This window comes from Halyomorpha halys, unplaced genomic scaffold, assembly GCF_000696795.3.
Source record: "Halyomorpha halys isolate HHAL.00 unplaced genomic scaffold, Hhal_1.1 Scaffold407.1, whole genome shotgun sequence".
NCBI classification, from domain to species: Eukaryota; Metazoa; Arthropoda; class Insecta; order Hemiptera; family Pentatomidae; genus Halyomorpha; species Halyomorpha halys.
The window spans coordinates 662,691-684,477 of record NW_027106991.1 but is presented as its reverse complement, the minus strand read 5'-3'; the positions used below and the strand labels follow the sequence as shown (position 1 = coordinate 684,477).

The following is a 21,787-nucleotide window of genomic DNA, read 5'->3' as shown; positions in this document are numbered from 1 at the left end:
GTGTATACTAATTTTTTGTGATGAATGGGAAGTTTAGAGCGTTTGTCAAGTAAGTGTTGTAGCAATCGGAATCTACGAGCAGTTTCTTGTCGTTTCAGTCTTGTGTGCTACTGAAAGATGAAATTATTTCCAATGACCAAAACAGCTTAACTAATAAAATACTTATTAGTTATATGCAAATTTTTAATTATTTACACAAATTTATATACAATTATGTATTGGTTATTTCATAATCTATGTTCTGAAAAATATTTATTAAAATATAACTATGGCTTTTCTAATTTTTACCCACGCCCATAATGGTGAAATTTACCCTTAAGCTTTGATATCTGGGCTAGAGTAAGTTCATTTCTCCACGAAATATGTGAGATCCTTCACCCAGAATAAAAAATAATTGGTAATCGTAATGTATTATTTTGGGCGTTAACCTTCTCCCTCCTTTGAGGTTTATAGACTGTTCAGAAATATTCTTAACGACCAAAAGTTATGTATCTTGGCAGGTTCGCCTCAGGCCTCTTTGGTGGCTACAGTACTTGCAAATTGACCCCATAGGGACCAATGATGAAGTAATTGGTAGCCCAACGACGCAATATAGAGACCTCGATTTTGCAGTAAATCTTTTTTTAGGGAAAAAGAGAGGGGATATTTCAGATGTATATACGACCTATTTCCAATCAAAGAAATTTTACATCTTTGATTGTATTTATAAAATAATTCCTAGTTTACTTTATATATTATACTATTATATAATATTTTCTAAACTCTGCGATTTTACACAGCTAGAAGAAAAATACAGCAAAAATTAAACAAGATATTGTTGTTATAAATGTTTGCAGAAATAGCCTATTATATGGGAAAGATCTCTTAAAGTCACGAGACCAGCTAAACTAACATTAATAAATAATAAACTAAAGCAAAAATAATATTAATAAAATAAGAATAATAATGAATAATAAACTTAACTAAAACTTATATAATAATAATCATAAACTAAAAGTTAATAATATGACTAAAATAATAACTTAACATATTGTGGATAATTGAGTGCTTGTGAAATGTTGTGAAACAGTTTATATTATGCTGTTGAGATTGAGTAGCAATATCTGATTGCTCGAAATTCATTCCTTGGATGCATCTCTCGAGTACGTGAGTTCTCTGATACGTGTTGCATTATAGTTAAAAATAGTCGAGATAATCCATAATTGGACCCGTTGGTTCGATTCCATTGAACGTAAATAAATCGATTAGTCAACAACAGAAACACTTATATTTTCATCCTTCACTAATGTGATATCTCCTTGTTCTTCAATCTATCAATAAAAATAAAGTTTGAATTGTTAAAATTCACCTCATTATTGTATATTTGTTTAATCATTTGTGAATAAATGTTTATGTAATTTGACTTTGAATTTTCATATCTGTACAATCAAAAAAAGAAAAAAAACTAATTTACAGTTTAATGATGTTATTTTATTTAAATTAAAAATAATTTTTAGCATAAAAAAGTACTCATAAGGAATAATTTTCTTAAATTTGGAATCCTATTCTCAAATTATATAATAAAAATTTTAATAATCCTTTGTGATGTATTAATAACAAAAAAGAAAACATGTGTCATAAAAATATTCGGATTTATAAACAAAGATACGTCATTGATAATCTTGACCAAATATTTTTGTTGTTTATTGTTTGAAGGACGGAAATTATTGAATATGTATTTTTCGTTTAAGCTGAGTGATGTAAATTGGATTTAAATTTCAACTGTATGATGTATTTTTTATTTATTATTACTAATTTTGTTTTTGGCTCAAGTCCTCCATTGAGGTCATATACAGCCTCGGAGAGGAAATGTGAAATAAATATTGACCACCCCCCATGGGAATCGAACCCATGACTTTCTGAACCAAGCGTTTTAAGACCCACGCCCCTGCCGGCGTTTTAGTTTTATTTACCACATTTTATATAGTTAGGGGTGTCTTCTGTATTAAACTATATTTAATAATAAATTTTTAATAAAATAAAATAAAAAATGTACCTCTTATATTAACCATGTAAGGCCGATCTGGTATTACATAAATAAATTTAAAAAAGTAATACGAGTCATTCACATTTTTATGGTTAATATTAATTTTTTTATTTATATATAGGAAGATGGTCAGGGTTGCGGTCACAAGTGAAACGAAAATAGTTTACAACTATTTTATTTTCCAACGTTTCGCCCCACTTTGTAGGGCTTCATCAGGGCTGTCCAAATGAATAAGATGAACAGACATTGGTCTGTTCATCTTATTCATTTGGACAGCCCTGATGAAGCCCTACAAAGTGGGGCGAAACGTTGGAAAATAAAATAGTTGTAAACTATTTTCGTTTCACTTGTGACCGCAACCCTGACCATCTTCCTATATATCAATTTTTACGGTCAACTACATATACATATATATAATTTTTTTATTGTTTTGCTGTAATATAATAAAAAAAAAACTATTTGTTTTACTTTTCTTTATTTATTTATTGCATTTTTATGTTGTTTTATTTTATTTTTTTACTACTAGCCCAAATATTTTTTATGATTTGAAATATAATTCTACTCATGTTTGTAATCATTAAAAATAATGTGTCAGTGCTTTCTTACCATTTTTGAATGAATTATTTGTTAATTTTATTTTTTGATAAATTTTACTTGTCGCTCGAGTACAAATCTACCGGAGAAGCCCTGTTTGAAGAAAGTGTGTAAAGAAAAAACTATTACGAATCTTACAGAGAAAGTAGTTTTGGGAATTTGATGACATTTACACTAAAATATGACAACAATAATCTCAAATTTTGAGCGAAATCGGACGTATCGTTTTCGAAATATATTATTGAAAATAAAATAAATACGTTTATGTTTGTCTAAAACAAATTAGTGAATTGAACTTGATAAAATCTATGTGGATATCTGCATAATCCATGAAAATTCTATAAAAATTGATTTAATGGTCTGATCAATTATACAGTCAGACACAGAACCGATGTTTTGATTTTTAGGGTATATTTTTTTAATTTTTAATTGTATTAATAAAAAAAAAATCGAACTACCTTATTTTATTTGAAATCTGCAGGATGTTGCGGCATAAATTTAATTTTTTTATTGTTTTTTAATAAAATTTTTTAATAGTAGGACTGAAATCAAAATCAAAATAAAACAGATTTCTAAATGTGAACACCATTTTCTTTGGATTTTTATGTTTGTTGTCTTTACGTTGTTTTATTAAATATTATGTGAACTTAGATATCCAAAAGTAATATGTAAAAAAAAAAAATAATTATAGAGTAATAAATAAAAAAAAAAAAATCTGCCATAGAATATTCGGTGTGTTAATTGCTAACTAGAGATAAATCTGTTATTCATATTGGTTCTCCGTGAGTCAGCCTGTTTGTTAAAGTTGTTTGTTGAAAATTAAATTGCCGCTGTGTTCTTTGTCATTGAACCATGTTAGTGCATGTCATTCGATTATTTTTTAAACTTATAAAAACATAATTGTATATGAAAATAAGTAGTTAATTTGTAATTTTAAACAGGTATTCATGTGTATTGGGAGGTTCTTTAGAATTGAGTGTCCAAGGTTATGATGAGAAATAACATTAAGATTTCTTTAATGATTAATGAATTTCATTACATAAAAGTTTTAATAATAATCAATTTATTTATTTTTCGGGTAATGCCACATACAGATAGAGTTGATTCTAATGAACGAAAGTATATTTATATATGTAAAATATATATTTTTTATCATTTATGAAATATATTTATTTTTAATTAATACTTACATAATTAATTAAATGATAATTACTAGTAACTAAGTAAGATGAATACTGCAGTAATGTTTATTTTTATCTCTACATTTTTTTTTTTTTATTTAGACCTGATAAGACTAAATTGGATTGAATGTAGCAAAATATCTTCTTGTGTTGAAAAACGATTGGGAGAATTATACTATTTTAAAATTTCACATCTTTATTGAATTGTAATTTAAAGAAAATAGTTCTCTAACATGCTTAAAAAAAGTAAAACAATTTTTTTTTAAATCAAATTATTAATTTAAAGTTTTATTTCTGTTATAATATTTTTTAATAATAAATTATTGTTAGTAATTAATAGTATAAACTATTGTAGTTTAATAAAATATAGTTTGTTGTAACCAACCTAAATCAATAAACTTATATATTATAAAAAATAACTAAACAAATCATAATTAATCTATTATTTGTCTTAGCATCATAAATATTAATATGGATGATTAACGTGGCTATAGTATCACCACTTCTTGGACTATCCACTATCATGTCAGACCTACTATCATACAGTTTACACAATAGTAGTGGTCATGAGCCAAATAACCCCAAAATGTTTTAGTAAATTATCCAGGTTGAAAAAAGGCAGTTATTTAAACCCCAATTTTCGATTACTTTAATAAAAATTATGCATAATTTCTAGTCAAAATTGATGAGTCTGCTAAGTATAGCTAGGAGTTTTGGTGGCAAAATGTTTGCAGTTTCAAAACATAATTTTTCATTCCGTGCGTTATATCTTTATAACTACCAAAAACACTAAAAAACATAAGAAATCATAATTTGAGGTAGAATATATTTGCTAAAAGATGAGCTATTTACGTTCAATAGTTTGTAAGATATAGATTTTTAAATTGCAACATTTTATAAGAAATGCACTGAAAAATCAGTATTAAGTAAATTTATTTTGAGGAAACATTATCTCAAAAACCATTTGACGTACAGATGTTTATTAGCACTCAAATTAAAGCTAATTTAATGCACTATAAAGTAGTTTATGACGCTTATCCTTGTAGTAGTAGTTTTTATTATATTTTTAAAAATTTTATCTGAACAACTAAAAATTAACATTTTTTGAATTTATTTTGGAAATATCGTAAAAAATATTAACCCTACGAAGATATGCAATATAAACTACTTTATATTACGTTTCATTATGAGATATATTTGTTCATAAATCGAAACTTTTGTCTGAACAACTAGAAATCAGGATTTTTTAAAAATTTATTTTTTGAATATCATGAAAGCTACTACTCCTTCAAAGATATAAATTTTAAACTACTATATATTTCAATAAACTAGCTTTAATTTGAGTTCTAATATACTTCTGTACATAGAATATTTTTTGAGATATAGTGTTCTCAAAATAAATTCACTAACTACTGATTTTTCAGTACATTATCTATGAAATGTTGCAATTTAAAAAGCAATATCTCGCGAACTATTCAACGTAAATAGCTCTATTAGGGTTCGTATTTTAGAAAATTTAATCTTATTTAAATTATGATGTTTTCTAGTGTTGTTGGTAGAGCAGACTCATTAATTTTGATTAGTAATAATAAATAAATAACGTTAAAGTAATCAAAAACTAGAGTGAAATAACTGCCATTTTTCTCCTTGTACTATTTTTATCTGTTAAAAACAACAACAAAAAAAAATATAAATTTATTCAAATTGCATTCCTTATTTGAAGCTAGCTGTTTGAAATTTTTTATCTTTATTGATAGAAATTGTTTCATTCCAGTTATCTGTTAATTTAAGAAATAGAAATTATTTCATAACTGTTATCTATTAATTTAAAAATTACCCCATAACCTTTATTGTTAAATTTATTGAAAAGAATAATGGTTTCGGTTTCTTCTGGAACACTTTATATCAGGCAGGCACATGTGACGTCATGTCAATTTACTCTCAAAAGCTCGCTTTCTAATAAATAATTCGTTATTTTAAAAATTATTTATATCCTTGATTTTTCTTCATTTGTCTCTGAAATGTTTACCTCCATGAATTTCATTCGTTCTTTAAGTTCGATCTATTTCAATTTTGTACTTCTCGTTCCATAATTGACGTAAGTTCCTTCTATACTTTAAATTAATTGTACACATGAAAAGGTTGAAGTTTGTAAAGTCCATGTTCTAGTAGATAACTAAAGTTATTATTGGTTTTTTTTTTGTTTTGTTTTTTATCATTGAGTTGTTATTGAAGTGAAAGAAGAAAGTATAGCGGAAGATTTAGTAAAATATTACCGTTGTTGACCGAGAAGGATAATGTCGAAAAAAAAAAGAACATTTGAATCGATCTATATCGAGTTGAAATGTATTCTGGAGTGTTATGGCGTTTGCAATAGTGGACCAAAAAAAAATAAAGAAGAAAATTATAGCATCTAGGAAGCACTGGTTTCCCGTCAAGTAGTTATCGACGGTACAGGAAGTTACCTGTCTCTGGTCAGTAAGTTACCTAACTTCCACTCGAGTTCGGTAATGACTTGTTCGCGGGCATAATTTTCGCATCACCAGTGACATTAGAGCAGGGGCTTGTGACGCTAGAAGGTTTCCACTTCCAATGAATGTTTCCTGCTATAACTTGAGTTTTGTGTCCGTTTTATAGTTTACCGTGTCTTTAATATTTTTAGTTATATGAATTGCTTACAGAAACCTTCTGCTTTTAGTGTTTTGTGTTATATCTATTATTATGGGATATTTGAAGTTTAAATTATTGTTTAGCCAGTGCAGTGCAATTTTGACATTTTGTGGTATGTTGCTTAATCCTGGTTTCCAGTGTTTTATAATTTTCTTTTAAGAAAAACTTCGTTTTTTCGATGCCTAATTGATCCGCTTTCCATCTTTTCAAAATTAAAGTGTCTGTCATAATACTCCTCTGTAAAGAAAAAAATGACATTAACATGCAACGTTAGCGAGAGATAACATTTATCGTTCTAATGTCAAATATTCACTTTCACAGGTTCCTATTCTGGTTCCAAACGAATGCTGGCTCATTACCCAGCCGAAATTATTTGAAAATATTTTATGAATCATCCTCCAAAGAAAATGTTAAAATATTTCCTCCGAGTGTCCTTTAGATGTTGGAATAAACCAAATAAATATTAATATTTATGGCTTTGGTCCTATACTGCCTTAGAGTGATAATATCGAGATAAAATTTCGCAGGGTCGTCTCAAAATAAATTTTTACTGACCCAGATGGGAATCGAACCAATAAGATTTTAAACTAAACGCTTAGAGACGTTTGTCCCTACGTACTTAACTAGCTAGTCCTCTCAGCCAAATAATTCATCTGGAGCTAATAGCTATATATGATTGTTAAGTTTATTGTGCGATATTTTTTTTTCTTGTGAAATTCACTAATTATTTAACAAGTTATTATAAAAAAATGTTACTCTATTGGTTTCCATATTTATTTATTTTTTTTGTATTTTTTATTTACATTTTTCTTCAATATTCTTTTACCTACCTGACCATGAATTGGGTCACTGTACAAATTATACGTCTGATCCATTTTCAACCTCTATCGTAAGTACTATTCATAGGAGAAAAAAATAAGAGCTATTCTATCCTTTTTGTTTTTTACTATGGAGGATGTATTTCACCTCTGAAATAGATTTATAAGTTGTAAATAAAAAAATTAAAAAAGTCGTTTTTTTTCACTTTCTCAACACGTCCAACCTCTTAGATGAAGCACATTAAAAATTCGTTTTTGATCTACAATTGGTTCAATTCACCAACTGATTTAGTCAGTTATTACATGAGGACTCCATTAAAATATACGCCTCATTTTTTATTGTAGTCATTAAAAAGAAATAAAATGAAAACTGTACGTCTATACGCTTTCCCTTCATTCTCACTTTTTAACATTTTTTTAAACCATAATTAGAGGTACGCCTGCCTGCGGTGTACTAGTTAATATTCAATGCTACTATGTAGATATGAATTTTGCTGCTCAAAATTATGACTTTTTATGTTTAATTTAATTTTTATGGTGTAGACTTCAATTTACTTTTATGTGTGATGGAGAAAAAAGAGAGAAAATTTTTAGAATGGAAAAATTAAACACATTTAAAGAGCGATAAAAAGCTAGGAAAAAATTAAAATGTGTAAGGGAAGAAATAATAAGTAATAGAAAGGAATAAAAATCATTTTTATAATAATAATAATATAATGTAACAATTAAAAAAAAAATTATGGCGTGACTATTTTGGATTAAAAAAAAAATTGTGCTTTACTAGTCATCTGTGTATAAGGCACCCCAATGAAGTTGGGCAGTACACATTTTTTATTAAGTGTTTTTCTCTCTAAGATTTTAGGAAATAACATCTGCGCATCTTCAGATTATGACGTAATTTGAAATTTTGGATATAACTGCTTAAAGTTTATTGGTAGATTTTCTTAAGCATATTTTTTTTCAATTTAGCATCTCACAAAAACAGAAATTTTCAATTCACAAAGTTTCAAAAATTTATATTTTGTGTAGTAGGATTCAGTAACATCCATTGGAGTGGGAAACGGCATTGATTTTGGAAAAGAAACAGCTTTTGTTCTTGAGTTCAGCTTAACAATCGAAAGGAAAGTCGATTAATCATCGACGTTGTCAAAACAATAAATGTACTAACGAAAATCATTTTGTGTAGGTCATTGAAGTACTGGTGGCATATGGTCTGACTTCGCCTTCATGCTGAAACCTCTGTTCATTGACACACCCAGCATTATATTTTTTGTTCCTATTCCGCCCACTTAAAAAAAATAACATTTTTTTTCATTACTTGCGTAATTCGAGGTCATATGAATCGATATGGCGCGATATATAGTGAAAATATAACTATTTTCATCCTATTTTTCTGGAACAATCTCGCCGTCTTATCTCGAACAATACAAAAATAAGTTGAATAATCTTTTTGAACGTCATCGAAAGTGAAAAAAAATTTCACTGGAACAGGATATTGATTAAAATCTATATTGTTAGTTTTTTCTATTTGTATATTAATCATAATTTTTTTGTCAAATTAGGAGCGCTGAGATTAAGATGATCCTTTATGATTACATAATTAATAGCTAATTTTATCTTACCGTGTTTAAGGTGTTCAAATTTTATAAATATTATGTTTTCCTAAAAGAAAAAAATAATTCCTTAGGCTACTTTTGATCTTTACTGGAACATATATTGAAAAAAAAAAAGTTGCTTAATTAAACTTTTATTTCAATTTCAGAGCAAATAATTTTCTATTAATAATAAATTCTTAAAATTTTTACTATTTGCTTATGTGATATAAACTTCGCTAACACGAATATTTTCAATTGTTAATATTTTACTTTTAAATATAAAATATTTGCATAATGACACTTTGATGTATAAATATAAAATTATAAACAGCTTAACTAACATAATTATATAACTATTACTTTATTATACTTGATTATTATAATTATCATTGCCAAACACAGTCAGTACTTATCTTCATTTATTTAACCACTTAACTTTATCACTATTTAACAATGAATACTTTTAAATGTTATTCCTTATCAAAACCAGGAAAACCTCCAAATAATTCTGCTTCCTATAAACCAATTAGCTTACTTCCACTCCTCTCAAAAATTTTTCGAAAAAAAACCCACCTAAAATGTATCGTATCCATAGTTGAATCACAGAGTTTTCCCGCACATCAATTTGGATTCTGCCCTAGGCACTCTACAGTTCAACAAGGCCTCAAGTCGTTGACTAGGTCTCTTCAGCTCTTTAAAAGAAACAATACTGCGCCTTTCTGGACGTAGCGCAACCTTTTGACCGGGTATGGCATGCCGGATTGCTTTTCAAGCTCAAATCCATATTACCCCAAACCTTATACCTTACCCTTCGCTCCTACCTCTCAAATCGCTTTCGAGTTCGCAGTGGTTCTGAGTACTCAAATATCTATCCAGTCGAGGCAGGAGTTCCCCAAGGCAGGGTCTTGTATATATTGGGCCCTGTCCTCCACATCCTCTACACTGCTGACATTCCCTTCAATTCCAACACATTCCTGATACAGCTATCCTATCCTCCCGTCCTGATCCTGTAACAGCTTCATCCAATCTCCAAAGACTGCTCACCCGGATTGAGCAATGGTGCATCCGATGGCGGGTAAAAGTAATTAAATCCAAATACACCCATGTAACTTTTACCAGTTCTTTTTAATGACATTTCTTTACCCAGATCCGACACAATGCGGTATCTCTTGTCAACTTTGTAAAACTGTTGTATTCTTGAACTAAGTTGATATTCGTTATTTGCACCATGGGCAATCCCAAAATACAAATATTTATAGCAACATAAAAATAAAGAATATTTTTTGAAATAATATTGGAAGATCGCCGTTTGACCGTGTGTAATATTTAAAAGGAAGATGGTATGGGTTTGTTCAAAAGAACTCAAATAGTAATAAAACTATTTATTGTGAGTTAACGTTTCGCCCAACTATGCAGGCCTTTGTCAGGGCTAAAAAGAATACAAATAACTAAATTACAATACAATACATACAAATTTGTTCATTGTTATTTAAATTTTTAAATGTATTAAATTATTTTTAGCCAATCTTTTGTTTATTTTTATTTCACGTTATCTATTCTCTTTTCTTGTTACATCATTTTAGTTATTTGTGTCTTTTTTAACCTTGAAGAAGCCCTTCAAGGTAAGACGAAACGTTGGGTCACAGTGAGTAAGAGTGGGTAGCTCATTGGTAAGGCAATGGACTAATAACTGCAAGGAATCCGGTATATGGTAGATAATTATCATATGTTGCCTGTAGCCGTTGAGTTAGCTCTGTGGGTTCAGGAGCCCTCCGGGGCCCACCTAACCTCGTCAAGTAGGTTACATTAATTGGGTGAAAATAAGTGCGTCGAGCGTGATTCTGACCAAATCACCTCCTTCTACAACCGTTGGTCTAGTAACAGTACTTCACCCCGAACCGTTCATGGGTTGTAGGTGTACATATTTTATTTAATATATTTAAACAAAATAACACTAACCTATGTGACCTACGTTATACAGATACTCTTGGTTCGAAAGTAGCGTGTGATACATCATTCATTAATTATAAAATGTCTATATCTTTATCAAAATTAACAAATAGATAAAAATTACGCGACAAATCAGATGTTCATTCGTTCCCGATACGGAATATGTTTACGTCTCTGCAGATCATCTTTAATAAACAAAAAACAAGTTTGAGCAATACGTAAGTAAACAACTGTGACATATGGCGTATTTCTTATTTTAAAATTAGCTTAGTCCGCATTTAATTTATTTAGGAGAAGTTTGTCGGGGGGTCAGCGAAGAACAACATAAATAAACAAAACCATATTTATTTATTTTATGCCTAAATAAAATGAATAAATATGGTTTTGTTTAGGCATAAAATAAATAAATATGGTTTTGTTCAGGCATAAGATAAATAAATAAGATTTTGTTTACCGGCATAAAATAAATAAATATGGTTTTGTATTCAGCTGATATACAGAAGTCATAAAACGATAATTTTTTAGGGGAAAATATCTATAAAATAATTTTTTCTTTTTCTTTTTTGAATTTAGAAGGCTCCACAACGCTGAATTAAGGGACCTACACCCGGTAAATGTAATTCTAACTATAGAATTGTGGCGTATAGAATGGGCATGTAAGGTTGTAGGGCATAGGTACGAGCAGATCCCTAAAATGTTAATAAACACTGAACCGACGGGTAAACGTCCGTGGGGTAGACCGAAACGTAGATGGGAGGATTGCGTTAAAACTGATTTAGCTCATTTGGAGGAGCTTCACTTGAGTGATATGTGTAAAGAGTGATTGATCGTATCAGCATCGAACCTTCAGGTTTAATTTTTTATTCTTATTCTTATTTTATTCGAGGTAAATAGATACTCTTCCATTATAAATTGCGTGTCATCCGACTTGGTTCTCAATCTATTTTCGATAATTGCATAATTATCAACATATTAACATGTTAGTTACCTATTATGATTGTGGAAATAAATAAATGGTATTTGAGAAGCGAACTGGTATCCGTCCGAGCAGTACCCCAAGAAATAGATGGGAGTATAGAATTCGGCATGATCTCGTTAAAAGTGTGGCGATGAGAGATTGAATATATCTTGAGGAGTTTTGTAGATTTCAGTGTCGAATTGCAGGATTCTTACTTAAAATATATATTTATTGATTTTCCTAACTTAATGATGGGAACATGTTTCTGGCTCGTTAGCTCTCTTTAGAGAGGATTTCCTAACCAATTTAAATCATTCTATACACGGTAAAAATAATATTTTTCAGATATAGGTTTTTCCCTCTTTACAATTATGATGCAGGATATTATGCAATCTCTATTATCAACTATTCTCAAATTCCCAGAGGCAATAAGGATGATTGTTCTAGTATGCTCCAGTAAATTTACACGTGCAAGGTTACATTCATAATGCCAAAGAAACTAACGAAAGTTAGTTTTACTTAGTTTCTATTTTATTCTGTTCTCTTTATAGTGTCTATAGAAATAACTTTTTCTATCAGCTTTGGTTTTTTCTAACTTATGTTCACAAATTTAAGGCAGAAAAGACATCTCACATAGTACAAGAGCCCAAGAGGAGAAAAAAGGCAGTTATTTCTCCACCATTTTTGATTACTTAATTGAAAACTAGGTATAATTACTAGTCAAAATTGATGAGTCTACCAAGTATAGGTAGAAAGAATAAAAAAATAGTGGCTGTTTCTAAACGTTAAAAAAAAATTAATTTTTTATCTGAGCTCTATTTCGTTACAAGGACCAACAACAATCGAAAATCTAAGAGAACATCATTTAAAAAGTAAATTTGCTAAAATGTAAGCCATAATAGAGCTATTTACGTTGAAATTTCATTTAAATGTTGTACAGAACTTACTGAAATATCAGTAGTTAGTTAATTTATTTTGAGAAATCTATATCTCAGGAACTATGTGATGTACAGATGTCTATTAGCACTCAAATTAAAGCTGGTTTAATGAGCTATAAAGTAATTTATGACGTTTATTTTCTAAGAGTAGTAGTTTTCATGATATTTGCTAAAATAAATTGATTTATAGTTGTTCGGACAAATTTTCATTAGCCAAATTTATATTCATTTGTGAATATCATAAAAACTACTACCCATAAGAAGATAAGCGTCTTAAACTACTTTATAGTAAGTTTTCTTTATTTTGAGTGCTGGCAGACATATGTGCGTATTATGGATCTAGAGATATATTTTTTCAAAAATCCAACATTTTATACGATCAACTAGAAATTAACATTTTGTGTTAATTTTATAGTAAATTCAACTAGCTTTAATTTTAGTGCAGACAGACGTCTGTACATTCAATGGTTTCTGAAATAAAGTTTTTCATAAATCAAACTTAGTGTCCGAACAACTGTAAATCAATTTATTTTAGCTAATATGAAAAATACTACTCTTACAAGGTCAGCTACTTAATAGTACATTAAATTAGTTTTGATTTGATTGCTAATAGACATCTATAAGTCACATAGTTCCTGAGATATAGATTTCACAAAATAAATTAACTTACTACTGATCTTTCAGTACATTTTTATGAAATGTTGCTTTTAAAAGGTTATATGTTCTTTTAAATTTTCTAGTGTTGTTGGAAGTTTTAAGATATAGAGCTCCAAATGAAATATTAATGTTTTTTTAAGGTTTTGAAACAGCCGCCATTTTTTATTCCCTCTACCTATACTTGGCAGACTCGCCAGTTTTGACTAGTAATTGTACATAGTTTTCATTGAATTAATAAAAAATTGGGGTGAGATAACTGCCTTTTTTTCTTCCCGGCTCTTGTACTAACAGGTTAACAACCAATTCTAACCAGAGTAGGTTCCTTGAATCCACCTCAAATTGTGATGGCGCTTCAATCAGGAGAATGTTAAGTTGATAAGTTAACACCATCGGCTACACCAGCCTGACATTGTAATTTTAATCAATTATTTTTCCGTGTTTGCAGTATATTTTATAGATTTTATCCCTCTATGTGGATGAAAAAAGTTATTAAAAAAAAACTCAATGATTATGTTCTAATTGGTTTACGAAGGGGCGGTTTGGACCATTTCGTGCAGTTTTTCTAAACGTTGGACGTTTCTAAACACCTACCTAATCCATAAAAAAAAAAATTATCTAGAACAATCGGTAACCCTCAGTTGGCTTGATTTGTTTGTTTGTTTGTTTTTAAAGGGCGTTTAACAGCCTGGTCATCAACGCCCGTTGGTTGATGGTTGTGGTAAGGTATAGTTGTTCCACAGTCATAGCTGTGGTATCATGTGCGGATCCGCTCTAGTGGGACTCATTTCCGTGATATTTGAAATATTATCTATCTAGGCAATTATAATTTGTTTAATAATCGTAACGATAGTGGAAAGGATGGGGAAAGGATGATGATAAGCAGAAAAGTAACTATTCTAATTTTAAAAATAAGGCAAGATAAATAGATAATTATAATGATTAAGGGCTGATTATTAAGTTAGTCTTATGGATGAAATTAATTTATCTTTCTATTACGGATTCGTCGTTTCTCAACACTATTGGAACATTTGTTGGTATCCCTAACTGGTTCAGAGTTGTCTTGACTCCTTCTATGCCCCTATTAGAAGATTTTGTTTTATATACTATATATATTATTGGATTACTATATAATATATTAGGTTACCGGACGATATCCAGAGGTAATTTATAGATTATGATGTGGAAGAATACTCATTATGTCATAGACCTAACAATAAAATTAAAAAGTATTATAGCAATGTAAAGGACAAAATTGAAATAAAAAGTCAATCGGGATTAATATATAAAATTCCATGTTTAAATTGTCCAGCAATCTATATAGGTGAAACTAAGCAAATGTTGGGGGATAGAATATATCAACACAAAAATGATACAAGAAATAAAGAAAAGGATCCAAATAAAACAGCACTAGTACAGCATACAGCCAAAAATCAACATAATTTTGATTTTGATAACACCATAATTTTACATAAAGAAAGCAATTTGTACAAAAGAAAAAACTTGAGTCAATTTATATATCAGAGAACATCAATTACACAGTTAATTTTAAAACAGATTCTAAGAATTTAAACCAACATTATGTAGAGATTTTAAGCAAAATAAATTTATAAAAATAAATGGAGAAATTTGTTACTATTTACAATTAAATGTAATAATGGAATTTTGAGAATTAGAATAAATACCAAATTGAGACAAAAATGCAATTTAAAATAAATAAATTAATTTTAAAACAAGGCTGACCTGTGTGAGTGGGAGGATATAAATGGTTTGTTATATGGTAGTGTATTAATTGTGGATAATCTTATATAAGAAAAATTAAATATTAATGATTTTAAATTTTTAAAAATAGGTAACTAGCCTTAAGCTTAGTAAGCTTATTCATAATAAATATGACTCTCTAATCATTGACTGTTTGAATTGGCTTTTAACTAATAATAAAGAAAATGACCTGGGCAGAATAGCCTGCAAAAGAAACTTCAAATTAATGTGAGGAAGAAATATATTGAAGGTATGTTATATTATATAGTGAATAATGTTGTTATAAGTGTTAAAAATGAAGATATAATATAAGCTGTTAAATATTTAGATGTCCTTGAGAATGGCTAGAATGGCCAAAACGTTGGACTGGTGAAAAATAAAGTGTTGAGACAAAAATGGATACGAATTTTTGATTTATTTAATAAATAATTACCTTGTCTCAAGAAATTGAAATAATATAATTATATATATTATGTTATTTTATCATTAGTTGCCTTTTTCAAATTACTTACGTTTTAATTTTTGTTTAGTTTTTTTAGTTGTATTATAGCTGTATTATATTAATTAAATCATTAGACAAAATTGCATGGTATTAACTTATAAGTAAAATCAGCCTCCACAACGCCACGAATAATTTAAAGAGCTAAAAATAATTATATCACTTTATATTTTTTTTTATCTGGCATTTTTGCACTGATTGATACATGTTGCCATCTGGGCCCTTTTTCATAATTAAAGCTAATAGTATTAGTTCAAAATAAAAGTATAAAAACAATTAATTACACTAATACTTATATTTTTAATAATAGGGAGGACTATTTGTGATATTACAGGAATTTAAAAATACTAAAGTACGAGTTACTATTGTACAAGTCTGTGTAATTGAATTGAATTAAGATAAATCTACAAGACTAATAGTATTAGCTTGTATTTTATTATGAAACAGGGCCCTGGTCCAATTTCGTTTTTACGATTCACTTTAGCCAATTCGTTACGATGGCCTTTATACCTTTTTTTTATGTTTTGTGTGTTATCCCAATGATGGAATGGGACTATTATCGACCTACTATCGACTATTATAGGTATTACGTAGATGGTATCAACAGAATGACAGCGGGTGATTGAAGAGGATTGTGTTACTAGAAGTGTTGGCTACCTTCCGAAGGTTGTGGAGCTCAGGGATCGCTGCGTTTTATTTTCGAAGATGACTGTTTGTTTCGGAAGTGTTCGATCGCTTATCGTTTTAATTATCAGCTTCGTAACTCCAAGAATCGTAGATGATGCGAAATTATTTTTAATTTTTTTGTTCCTTTGCGAAGGAGCCAAGATTTTGCGCCGAAGCTCGTAGATTTGGCACGTAAAAATTTAACAAGGCATTGCCAGTTACTCAAAATAAATATTTGAAGCATAGTTTGCTGTTCGAATAGGTTGTCAATATGTTCGTTACTATGGTGATAACTAGAGATCGAATTTTCGTACAGTTGCATTAGCTTCTTTTTTTGTTTATTTATTTAAGTGTTTCGATCACTCGTGCCATTTACACTTGATTTACAAATTCGATTACAATTGGCATGTTTTACATTCACAATTACCATTGCATGTTAACAATTATAATTTACACTTCACAAATTTATTACTGTTGTGGAGTCTTCTCTGATCATTTCCTGTACACATGAAGAGAATCGGTGTGACTCCAGAGCAACCCAGTAAGAATATGCCCAACAGCGAGATCGTGTGCATCCTCTCTTCTTCATGAGATGACAGTGGGTGAGTCGAGTAAGGCCTATCCGAAGACGGGTTAATACATCTCTGTAGCAGATTCATGTTTCCGGCCGGATTTGATTAAATTTTATGGTAGAGCTTGGAATGATGTTGAAACTTAAAAAGTCTATCTATGGTATGTTTGTTATCCTGCAAGATGGAATGGAGATCATCAGGAATATTATATATAGATTTGAGGGAATTATTAGCTAGGCATTCTGTCAGAATGTGTTTGACTGTAAGTTCTGTTCCGCAAGTTTGGCATAATGGTGGAGGATCGCGGGCCATAAGGTAACCGTGGATCAGGCGCGTGTGACCTATTCGAAGGCGCGTCAAAATCACCTCCCCTTTGCGCACATCTCTAGTTGATGATATCCAAGGGGAGACGTCCCTACTAATTTCCCTCAATTTTCCTTAGCTTTAAATTCAGCTAAAGCTCGACAGAAATTCAAATCATTAAAAAGACTTCATATTGATAGTAGTTTTATATCACACTTTTTGGTGTTAATGAAGCAATGTACACATTATGAGGTTTTTCTGAACGAAATTATTGAGATTTAAATTTAGTTACAAAAAGACTGATCTACATGACTGTTATAAGGCCTATCTGGACATACGGAGTTGAGCTATGGGGTTCCACTAAAGCATAGAATTCCTCCCGAATCCAATCCTTATAGTTCAAAATCCTTAATGCTCTTTTCTTTGTCACAAATCAAATCATCCATCAGGACCTCAATGTCTGATGTGTCAATCCCATATGTTGCCGATTTGGTCAGAACCAGATACCAATCCTTCCATGATAAACTTCCCAACCACCCAAAACAACTCGTTTGGTGTTTTTGGTGTTCTATCAATGGGTAGATTCTCCGCATATTTGTATTATGTCATTATATCACTTACAGCAAATTTACTTGATGTATATATATGTATACAGTTGTAAATAACAATAAATAAATTTTAAAAAAAAATTAGTTAAATTTACCTTGATTTATAGAATCAAAAAAACAATATTAGGAAACTTCCAATTAATATTTAGTTAAATTGTTCACGATAGGAGCTGAATTTTTTTTATCCCGGCCGCTAGTAGTAATTTTGTCTGGTTATTGCCACGGTCTGTAAGAATTCGAGACAAACCAAAACTGTATTTGAAAATCACTTTGTACGCTCACTATAATATAATTAAGTACTTCAAATATGTTTCTTTAAAAAGAAATATTGTTTTGTTTAGTATTACTGGTTATAATATCAAAACATATAACTTATAAAACCACCCTTTCATCTTCTTACTTCTTAGTGGATGTAGTTTGAATTGTCAACCTCTCAGAGGTAAAAGAGAGGTCACACAAGTGTCATGACATTTTAATTTAATGATATATTTATCTCAGTGCTCACCTTTTAGATTATCTGCGACAGGCAACTTATGTCGCCTTAATTGAAATAAATTGCAACCTTTCACTAATTACCAATTAGAATTTTGTGCATTATAATATTAATTTCAGTTTTAGTCTTTATTATTTTTTTAGTCTTTGTACTATTTCCAAAAAGTTGATATATTTTTTTTTTCAGTTGACTCCGGCCTGGTCCTGGTGCTTCTTATTGGTAAGTAGTATCTGTAATCTGAACTCATTCGAAAACAACAGCATTGTTAATAATGTTTTATAGTTAAAATAATTGCATTCACAAGATGTTTATAATGTTCAAAAGTTTGGCAAATCACATAACTTTGTAAGGCATGGTTACAGTTACAGTGGAACCTCTATGTAGAGAAAACCTCGATAAAATGATTATTTTTTAAAAATCAGCATGAACTAGCCGTACTATAGAGATACCCGTTCTTCCTCAAAGGGCAACTGAAGCCAATAAGAGGGGAGTTGACCACGCCCTCGGGGACCAGCTTCACGTTGAGGTTAATAGGAATGATGTCCCTATGAAGAGAGTGGCAGTAGTTGGCTACTATTCGCCTGCCACGCTCTGGAGTTCATCATAAGATTCTTTCATCGCCTTTTTGACTTCACTTTTCTTGGCAGCTTACCGTTTCCATTATCACCCTTCTTTCATGGTTATTTTATAGCAAAATAACACTTTACTTAAGTTTATGAAAATATATTTACATATAATTTCATTTTATGACTGATGTATAATGTTTTACAATATGTAGTAAGTACTATTATGATTATTGCAAAAATAGGTTGTTTACATACTAAGATATTAGTTCAATAGCGTTTTTTTTATGACTCAAAAATTAAAAGTTTTAACGATTTTGAAATTTATACCATTTATTATATAGAAGGTCAATAAATAAGTTTTTGAACCTTCATATAACGAATTTTTAAATATCCAACAAATCCCTGGATAAATTTTTTTTAATTGGTTATACCGTGGTTTCAGTGTAATAAAATGATAAATAGTATATATAGCAGTTATGTTGAATACTATTGTTCAATTCTTTTAGGACCAAATAAATGAGTTAGTAGGTGGTCATATTCTAACTTTGAGATTAAATATGAAAAATCGTAATTGATTTGAGCAATAACATTTAATTAACCATTCAACATCTCAGCTTCTATCGAATAGAGCAACCAATTTCTTTATTAGTTCAGAAATGCCGGGTCACCACTGCCATATGAAGTGTAGATTCTATCGAGAAGTAAACACATATAAACTTTTTTATATAATCTTGTTGAAGCACTTCCTAGTTATTATGCAAGGTGTCAAAGCAAAAAAAGCCATCCTTCAGGCTGTAGACAAAAAAAGATCTAGCAGAACTAACGCGAAGGACGTTAAGGCTATGGCCAGAAAACAATTAACTATTCTTAGTTGGAATAAACTTTTATCCACGTTGTTGGAAAGTAGAATTTCGAATCAAGATCAATTTAAATAAAAATTGGATATATATCTAAAAAAAAATTAATAATACTGTTTTCAGAATATATTTCTATACAATAATGTAGTTAAGATCGATTGAAATCGAATTTTGTATATTATTATTTAAACATTTTTTACTTTCACTTATCTTTATATGAAATATATCGTACTGTGATTGTGAAAAATATACTAGTTTTTAAATAATTTACATGTTTTAAGGTTCATATAAATATCTACTAAAATTAGAATACATATTTAGATTAGGTAAATGCCTTTGATGTAACAGCAAATGTTTCACTAAAATCGATTTATCGAAAGTTCGGTTTTATTTCTCGAATTCGGCTCTATTTTTTTGGCTCATAGAGCTATATCAATGTATTATTAAGTTTTCTCTAATATCAATTAGGTCTTATCATCATTGGCATAGTCAATAGGACTCAAAGAATTTTCAAAATAGCTTCTTTAAAAGAAATTTTAAGTTTGTATTTTTTTTTCAAATAATAATAAATTAGTAGTATTAAAAATGAGATAAATATGAATTTTGAAGGAATTTAAAATTAACTAAATTAAAAATTCAAATAAAAATATTTTCACTGGTTTAATAATAATTTCCCAAAATATGAGAAGTAATAAGTTGTATTATATATGTCCCTTCATAAAGGCAAAAGTTTAATAACGATTTATATCTAACATATCATGTGGCAGTATAGCATAGTAAAAAAAAAATTGAATTTATAAATAAATTATTTCTTTATATGAAACTGTGATGATATTTATGTAATATTTGTTTTGTTTTTAAAGATTATATGTCAAGGCGATTAGCCTGCAAAAAAAAATATTTTAAATGAATTGTGACAATTAAATGATTTAGGTATGGTCAAAAATATTGGTATGTGAGTAGGTAATATTGTAATAATGCGAAATAAAATTTTAGCTTGTCTCCTGAAAATTTGGAGAATTTAAAATATAGTTTAAATTGGATCATCGAAGTTGGTTTTGTTATTAAATTATTTCTTGTTTCAATGGTATAATAGATGATAATAGATTTTACTTTCATTTGCCTATATATATGGCAGCTGTGTATAACTTGATTCTGATAAAATTTAAACAAAAATACACAATTCTTCAGAAAAATAAAGAATTCTTAGAAAAATAAATAATTATGTAAAGAATTTTATTTTTTGTTGAGGTACGATTAACATGAAAATCATAGCCTATAAAGCAAAATATATCTAGTTTCTAATGTATTAATATATAAATATATTTAAAAAATAAAAATAAAATCTGTACTGCTACATTCATGAAAGTTTAGTGCAGTACTTGGTCATGAATCACTGTTACTAGACCAACGGTTGTGCAATAAGGTGATTTAGTCAGAATCACGCTCGACTGCCAGAGTTTTACGCAATTAAGGGTACCAACTTCATGTGGCTGGATGGACTAAAGAGGACTCGCGAACTCACTGGGTTGACTCACGGCTATATTTAAACAGAAAATAGTTATCTGCAACAGCCGGGTTCGAACCCGGATTCTACCAATGAGCTATCCACTCCCATATATAAATATATATTTTTGTATATTATCTATATACAAACAGTTACAAAATAAATAAACATCACCTTAGTACTTGTGAGATCAATGACTCTATATATTAACTATTATATCTATAATTAATTAACTCCATTTATTCTTATATCAATCTAAATAATTAAACAACATTTTATTTGTAGTTAGATTAATATATCTACATATTAACTATATGCATTATATTATATATAGTTAATTACTTTTATTATAATCTATATATAATCAATAACAAGATAAACAATTAAACAAAAGGTTAGTAGTAGTTAGATCGATGACTCTTACAGGGCAGGTGTCTTCAAGGTGATGTATTTTTAGTTGACTTGAGATACTCGTGGATAATTTTTTGCCTTTTTTCCTTGATTTGATAGTCACTACCATTAAAATTAAATACGCATCTGTCTGAGTACTAGGAGACAGTTAAGGTAATTA

The 21,787-nt window shown here is 29.2% G+C and overlaps 1 protein-coding gene across 1 annotated transcript in view; it reads left to right on the top strand.

The window, feature by feature from the left end:
- Positions 1 to 21,787, top strand: part of LOC106682330 (uncharacterized protein C6orf163 homolog) — a 327,193-nt gene that overhangs the window by 101,753 nt on the left and 203,653 nt on the right. The window contains exon 2 of the mRNA XM_067045332.1: positions 18,473 to 18,505. The gene's annotated coding sequence lies outside the window, so the exon portion shown is untranslated. The remainder of the gene's footprint in view (positions 1 to 18,472; positions 18,506 to 21,787) is intronic.